This window comes from Equus przewalskii, chromosome 22 (genome assembly GCF_037783145.1).
Source record: "Equus przewalskii isolate Varuska chromosome 22, EquPr2, whole genome shotgun sequence".
Taxonomy (NCBI): Eukaryota; Metazoa; Chordata; class Mammalia; order Perissodactyla; family Equidae; genus Equus; species Equus przewalskii.
Window position 1 is genome coordinate 16,356,273 of NC_091852.1, and position 7,711 is coordinate 16,363,983.

Consider the following 7,711-nt stretch of genomic DNA (forward strand, 5'->3'; position numbering starts at 1 on the left):
AAGCGAGGAGGGAAGAAAAAATGAAGAGGGGAAAGAAGGACCTTGCTGGTAGAACAAAGCTTTATGCCTCATCATCCATATGGTGACCCTGTCCTGTTCCCCCCGCCCCCTCCTCAATCTGATCCAGGCATCACCACCTTGAGGCTGATCCAGGCACTGCACAGCACACTGATGCCTTATTCCAAAAAGGCACTGGGCTGTTCTTTGAATACTAAACAATATCTGCAGGGAGGTCATCAGGCATGGCATCCCCCTCTTTGGGGAAGGTGATCTTGCTGCCTTCCTTCCATCTATGCTTAATAGGAATATACAAGATCTTGCCCTTAGTGTGTACAGTTCACCTATCAGGATGGAAGTGCCGCCTCTGATATTCACGGCCTTGGTGGAGCCATGGCTGGTCTCCCCCAGAACACCTGCAGCTCATGAACCAGAGGTGAGTCCCAGACTATGCACCAGGTTACAGATATATGGGGGTCTCACCATGGACTGCACACATACCCACCCTTACAATAGGGGTTTGGAGGAAAGGCAACTCCACTTAGACAGACTGGGACTCAAAAATTGGCTGAGTGTCAACTGGGGCAAAATTCAAAAAGCATTATGATGGTGAGCGTTAAATACATTAAGTTGTAGACGTCTAAGTAAAATAAAGATGGCTACAAGGGTGGAAAAATAAAATACCAATTTTGTTTTCTAAAAACAACATGATTTTAAAAATGGAAGGGAGGAGAAAAAGGGAAAAATAGAATAAAATGATTGTTCTATAAGTAATAAGAGGGGGTCAAGATATAGGTGACAAACGAAATAAGACTCCGAGTAAGGGAAAGGAATTTGAGGACATTAGAAAAGATACAAGTATAATGGTAACTATTGTAACAAAACCGAACACGCACGCGCGCACACACACACACACACACACTACACAAATGGGGTGAGTATCCCAGAGGGCACTGGAGGTAGTTTTCCCAGAAAGGCTTGTGAATGCTAGGTGTTAAAACAAAAACCAAAAACAAAACCGGTGTCCACTACAGCCTCTCTCACTCCACACTTGTATCTTCTTGTCCAGAGTTATGCCATTGAACCCACAATGTCTGAAACTTGAGGTCAAAGAAAGAATGCAGATTCTGTGGAGGTCCTGGGAGGGGGATGGGGCCCAGGGCAGGAGACTTGAAGAGGTGAGGAGGCCATGGAGGGCTCTACCATCGATGTGGATAGACCAGCCAAAGACCAGCCTCTCAGTTTCTACATCATCTCATCTTAGGGTCCTTTCCTTCCATTCCAGTGTAGTTACTGCCACACTCCAGAGCTTATCACCAGGAACACTTCAGCCATCCAGATTATTACAGTCGGACATTCCACCCCTTGGCCTCGTCTCTCATTCTTCTGATTCATATGCCCCTTGTTAACTTTTCAACTCCAGGCCCTTCATTTTTCCACTTACTCCTTGTCTGTCGGTCAAGCTCTTGTTTACATTTCCTCCCTCTCCGGGGTAGACTCGATGGTCTGTCAGCTAACCAACATTTAAAAAGCTCCGCTACTAATGGGCCCCATCCAATCCCTTTTAATCCTTCCTGTCTGGCAAAATCCCATCTCTCTGCCTTTCCCAGAAATGCCTTCCTATAACTAATTGATCACTATTGGATTAAATCTCACAATGGAGTCTACCGATGCCACAGTAAATTCAGCCCCAGCACTAGCTGGAAATCACTCACTCATTCCACAAAGAATTATCCCATGCTTACTAACATGAGAACAAGACAAATGGAGCTTAGGTCGCTGTTTCCTTATTCCATTCTCTCTCCAGGGACACTCAAATTTATTTCAAATCTCCTTCACTTTCCTCAAATTTAGGCTGTCTCCATTTGCTCAGTAGATGTGCTGGACCACTGATCACAGAGGAACTAGAAGTCAGGAGACAGGAACTTTCCGTCAATAAAGCTTCACAAAAACCTTTTCCCGTTCCTCCTTTCCTTCTTTCCTGTTATATGAAAAGAGGTTTCCTTCCTAACCTCAATGATTACACTTCCTGAAATGTCCTTATTGAGAGAGCTAAACCCTCGTCTTGACGGACTGAGCCCCCTTGCCAGGTATCCTCTCGTCCCCTCCCTCTCTTTAGGAGGCACCCAGCTTCTTTCATTATTTTAAGCTTCTATTACAGAAATGTTTAAACATGCACAAGAGCAGTGGAACTTCCCATGTACCCCTTACCCCACTTTCACAGTTATCATCTGGCACGTGTGATACGGCCCGTCTCCTACACTACGGTTAAGGGGCAAAAGCCCATGGGAACATCCTGCCATCCGTCTCTCAGGTGTATGCTTTGTGCCCATGTCACAGCTCTCACGTTTCTTTGACATTTACTACCTGTGGAGCTCACTGACCCAAAACAGATGGACAGAGCCATGGGGAGGAAACGCACTGAGCTTCAGATGCTCTGGCCATCAGTTCTGCTCAGCCCTGTAGTCAAGCCTGAGAAGTCACTGAGTTAACTCCTCCCTCCACCCCACGCAGAAAGGAATCTTCCTAAGCAAATGCAGTGCACGGTGTTGCAGTCCCTCAGTCACACAGTGACTGCAGCACGTAGAGAGCACAGAAGGAGAAAACTGTACATGTGATAAGGACTTCACATCACCATGCAAGTGTTTTCAAAGATTTAGAAGAAAGTTTCTTTCCTGTAATACATTTAAAACGAGCTACTGTATGATGAGTTAAACACAGGAGATCAAACACTTTTTTATCTCCTCTCCTTCCCCAAAAGTAAAATATTACATGAAAAGATGCTCCACATCATTAGTCACCAGGGAAATGCAAATCAAAACCACTGTGAGATAGCACTTCACACACAGGATGGCTAGAATCAAAAAGTTAGATAATAGCAAGTGTTAGAAGGCCGAGAAACTGAAACCCTTCTATGCTGCTGGTGGGTATGAAAAATGGTGCAGCTGTTTTGGAAAACCGTCTGGCAGTTCCTCAAAAGTTAAACACAGAATTACCATATTACCTAGAAATTCCACTTCTAGCTAGACACTCAAGAGAAATGAAAACATATGTCCACACAAGAACTTGTACACAAATGTCCATAGCAGTATTATTCATAACGGTCAAAAGACGGAAACAACCTAAACGTCCATCAACTGACGAATGGGTAAATAAATTACGGTATATCCACACAATGTAATATTTTTTGGCAATAAAAAGTACTGATACATGCTACAATATGCACAAACCCTGACAACATTATGCAGAAGTGAAAGAGGCCAGTCACAAATAACCTCATATGATTCCATTCATACGAAATGTCCAGAACAGGGAAATCTAGAGAGAGAGGAAGTAGACTAGTGGTTGCTTAGGGCTGGGGGGATGAGAGGACAGGGGCATGACAGCTAAAGGTTATGAAGTTTCTTTTTGAAGTCATGAAAATGCTTTAAAATTGACTGTGGTGATGGTTACCCATCTGTGAATATACTAAAAATCATGGAATTATACACTTTAAATGGGTAAGTTGTATAGTATGTGAACTATATTTCAATAAAGCTGCTAAAACAAGTAAAGGATTTAAAAAGAATAAGGCCCTTGAGGATGACAAGAAGGGGAGAAGATATGACAAAAGATGTCAACACAATTTTTGAAGACGGAAATCCGGTGCAGGAGTGGTAACTGACTAGCAGAGCAGAGGAAGTGCCGGCAAACCAACTCACACCACAAAACCCCAGAAGACGGACGACCCAGTGGCACCAGATAAGGAAGAAATTAAGGGTTTCATGCTGTACACATGTTGAATATTTTGTTCTTTCCTTTGGTTCTTGTTTTATATTATGTATAATTTTTTAAAAAAAAATTTTGGGGGGGATGCTCTTTTCCAGTATTTTGTGAAACCCTGTTGAAATGTTAGCACACTTTAAATGTGCAAAGAGGATCCAGGGTTTCTTGCCTGGGACAGAACCTGCGACAACTGTTTTAAAGTCACCATTGCACACTTCTGGGGTCTGGGTAGGCTAGCGATGGCAGGTGCGGGAATCAAAGCCAGAAATTTCAAAGGTTAGGCAAAATTTGGGACAACAGCCAACGGTCCATTTTTAAAATGTATTTATTTAAAGATAAACTTGTGGAAAAGTTGCATGGATGGTAAACAACCATATACCCTTTATCCAGGTGTACCCATTAGTATTTTGACCCATTTTCGATATCTCTCCACTTTGTCTCTGTCTCCGCTCCCTCCCTCCCCTTTCTCTCTATATCAGCACACACACACACACACACACACACACACACACGGATGTCCATGAATGTGCCATGTCCGCGCCCGGGATCCAAACCGGCGAAATGCTGGGCCACCAAAGCGGAGTGTGCAAACTTAACCACTCGACCATGGGGCCGGCCCCACCTGAAACTATTGTTGGTGGAGCTTATCTTGCTCAGACTTTAAAGGATGATTTTACAATCATGAGTCCTGGGGACCTTAGGGGCAGTCAGGACCAGACTTGCTATAAAAAAAACAATGCCAGAGAAGCAAAGATACATAGAGGGATTTGTCTGAACAGAGACCTCCTGCAGTCGAGGGAGGGTACATGAGAGGGGTGGGCTTGAAGTGTACCTTCCTTTTGGGTAGAGACGATGGTGAAGCTGTGGATGAGGGAGAAGACAGGGAAAGAAAGGAGCTGTCATTACTGGTAAACCCTCTCACATGGGAGGGAAAGGATTGGGTGTCTGCGGCCAAGATAGATTCATCAGACTCAGCGAGGGAATGCGGGCAGGCAAAGGGAGGACATGACACAGGGCTTCATTCCAGCAGTTTAGCACTAAACAATGAAGCTGTAAAAGTTATAACTATTAAATGACTAGCTAGCGTGGGGGGAGATGAAATAAATATATATACACCATCAACAAAAATGACATTATTGTTTAAAAAGGTACAGAGATGTCAATGGGAATTTTGGGGAAAAGATAGAAAGTAGATGGGGAAAAAAATCATAAAACCTTTCATGGAAGAAGTAACCATAGGTGTGATTCAAAAAAAATCTAAAGGTACTGTCAAATATGATTACAACTGTGCTCACTAGAAGTTATGCTAAAGAGAAGCCTAGTCCCTAAATCAAGATGAGTTTGACCCTGCAGGTCATGGTCCAGCACAATTGCTCTGTAAAATAATGGAAAAGTTTAAAATTTTGCTGGGAGGAGGGGATTTGGCAGAGAAAAAGAGGGAGCAGCAGGGTGAGACACCGTATGGGTGGAGGGGGCCAGATTTGAGAACCTTTAGAGGCTGACTAGCCTAAGAGGGATTCGGGGAAAAGAAGAACTACCAAACATTTTCAAGTTGTTTGCCCTGGGTCCACGGATGTGCCACGCCCTTGTGGCCCTCTTTCTCATGCTTTCTGTTGGTTGATACAGGCTACTCTGTTCTCTCATGCTTTTTGGTGATAGTGGATTCTTTTGAGGAGATAACGGGAGGTGGGGCTGCTGCTGAGTGTATTTCTGGTTTCATACAGGTAAAAACACATTATGTATGAGGGGAAGTTTTAGTTGAAGGCCGAGTAGATCTTGGGGATGTAAATCCCTGGGCACAGGACCGACTTTCAAAGATGACGTGGGGGTCCAAAAGGAGATCACCAAGCAATAAAAGGCTCTTAGGTAATAGCTGGGTAACAGAATAAATAGAAAATTTCACCAAGGTGAAATATATGCTATGGTGAATATGTGGAGTTGGAAGGTAAGTTGGAAGGATCTAAAGGGCCTCAGAGGGGTGGACTGATTTGCTGGCCTGGATGGTGGGGGAAGGGTTGTGGGTTCATCACTTCTGTGTTTTCCCCTCCCCGACCATCAAGAACCTTTGGTGTCTATGCTAAAGCTCTGTGATGTGGGCCTGGAACTCTAGTCTAGAATGTGCACTCTTAACGCCCAGCTGCCTGAGGTGGCAGTGCACTTCTGGTGATGCAGATCACCCTCTTTGTCTGAGGAATGTTAATGCACCACGGCTGAGCTCCAGCTTGAGTTCCTAGGTATTCCCATCCCTGCCTTCCTGTGTGGGGTGGGGCTCCTTCTTCTGTCACTCTGCTACCTAAAGAGGAGTCCATGTTTCCCAATATTTCGGAAAGAGAGAGACATCAATCAGGTAAGTAAATCAGGTCCCTCAGAAATATCAAATCTTTCTTTTCAAATAGATGCATTCAATGCTATCAATTTCCCCCTAAGTACTGCTTTTGCTATACCTTATAAATTTTAATAAGTTCTATTTTAATTTTCATTTAGTTTAAAATACTTTGAGACTTCTTCCTTGACCAATGTGTTTAGTAGCATGTTGTTTAATCTCCAAACATTTTAGGATTTCCAGCTATCCTTCTGTAATTGATTCCTAGTTTAATTCCATTATGGTCTGAAAACATACTTTGTACAATCTCTATTTATTTTTGTTAAAGTGTGTTTTGTGGCCAAGAACGTGGTCTATCTTGGTGAATGTTCCATGAGAGTTTGAGAAGAATGTGTATTATCGGATGAAGTACTCTACAAAATGTCAATTAGATCACGTTGACTGATGGTGCTGTTCAGGTCAACTGCATCTATACTGATTTTCTGCCTGCTGAATCTGTCCATTTCTGAGAGAGAGGGTGAAATCTCCAAACATAACAATGGATTCAACTATTTCTCTTTGCAGTTCTACCAGTTTTTGCCTCATATTTTGACACTATGTTGTTCGATGTATACATGTTGAGGACTGTGTGTCTTGTTGGAGCATGGACCCTTTATGGTTATGTAATACCCCTCTTTATCCCTGATAGTTTTCCTTGTTCTGAAGTCTGCTTTGTCTGAAATTAATATAGTTACTCCTGTTTTCTTTTGGTTAGTGTTAGCAGGGTACATTTTTCTCTGTCTTTATTTGTAATCTATCTGTATCTTTATTTTTAAAGTGGGCATTTTGTATACAACATTTAATTGGGTCTTGTTTTTTTATCCACTGACAGTCTCTGTTTTTTAATTGGTGAATTTACACCATTTATATTTAGCGATTTTTTAAAAATACGGTAGGACTCATATCTACAATGTCTATAACTGTTTACTATTCATTATATCTATTCTTTTTTCTTCTCTTTTTCTGCGTTTTCTGGTTTTAGACAAGCATTTTCTATGATTCCATTTTCTCTCATCTCTTACTATATCAATTGTTCTTTAAAAAAAATTTCAGTGGTTGCTGTAGAGTTTGTAATATACGTTTATAAGTAATGTAAGTCCTCTGTAACATTGTTTTCATTCCTTTCACTTATCCATATACTATAATCACCCAATACATTGTCACTATTATTATTAGCTCAATTGAGAATAAGAAAAATAAAAGTTTCATTTTACCTTAATTTATTCCTTCTCTTCCTCTTTTTAATGAAGATCCAAGTTATCATTTTCCTTCTCCCTGAGGAACTTTTAAAAAATATTTATTGCAGAGCAGGTCTGCTGCTGATGAATTCCCTCAGTTTTTGTTTGTCTGAGAAAGGTTTTATTTCTCCTTCACTTTTGAATGATAATCTCACTAGATATAAAATTCTAGGTGGGTGGTGTTTTTTCTTCTTTCAACACTTTAAATATTTCACTCCACTCTCTTCTTGCTTGCATGGTTTATGATGAGAATCCCACAATTCTCATCCTTGTTCCTCTAGATGTAGGGTGTTTATTTTCCTCTGGATTCTTTCAAGATTTATCTTTTGGTTTCCTACAGTTTGAAGAC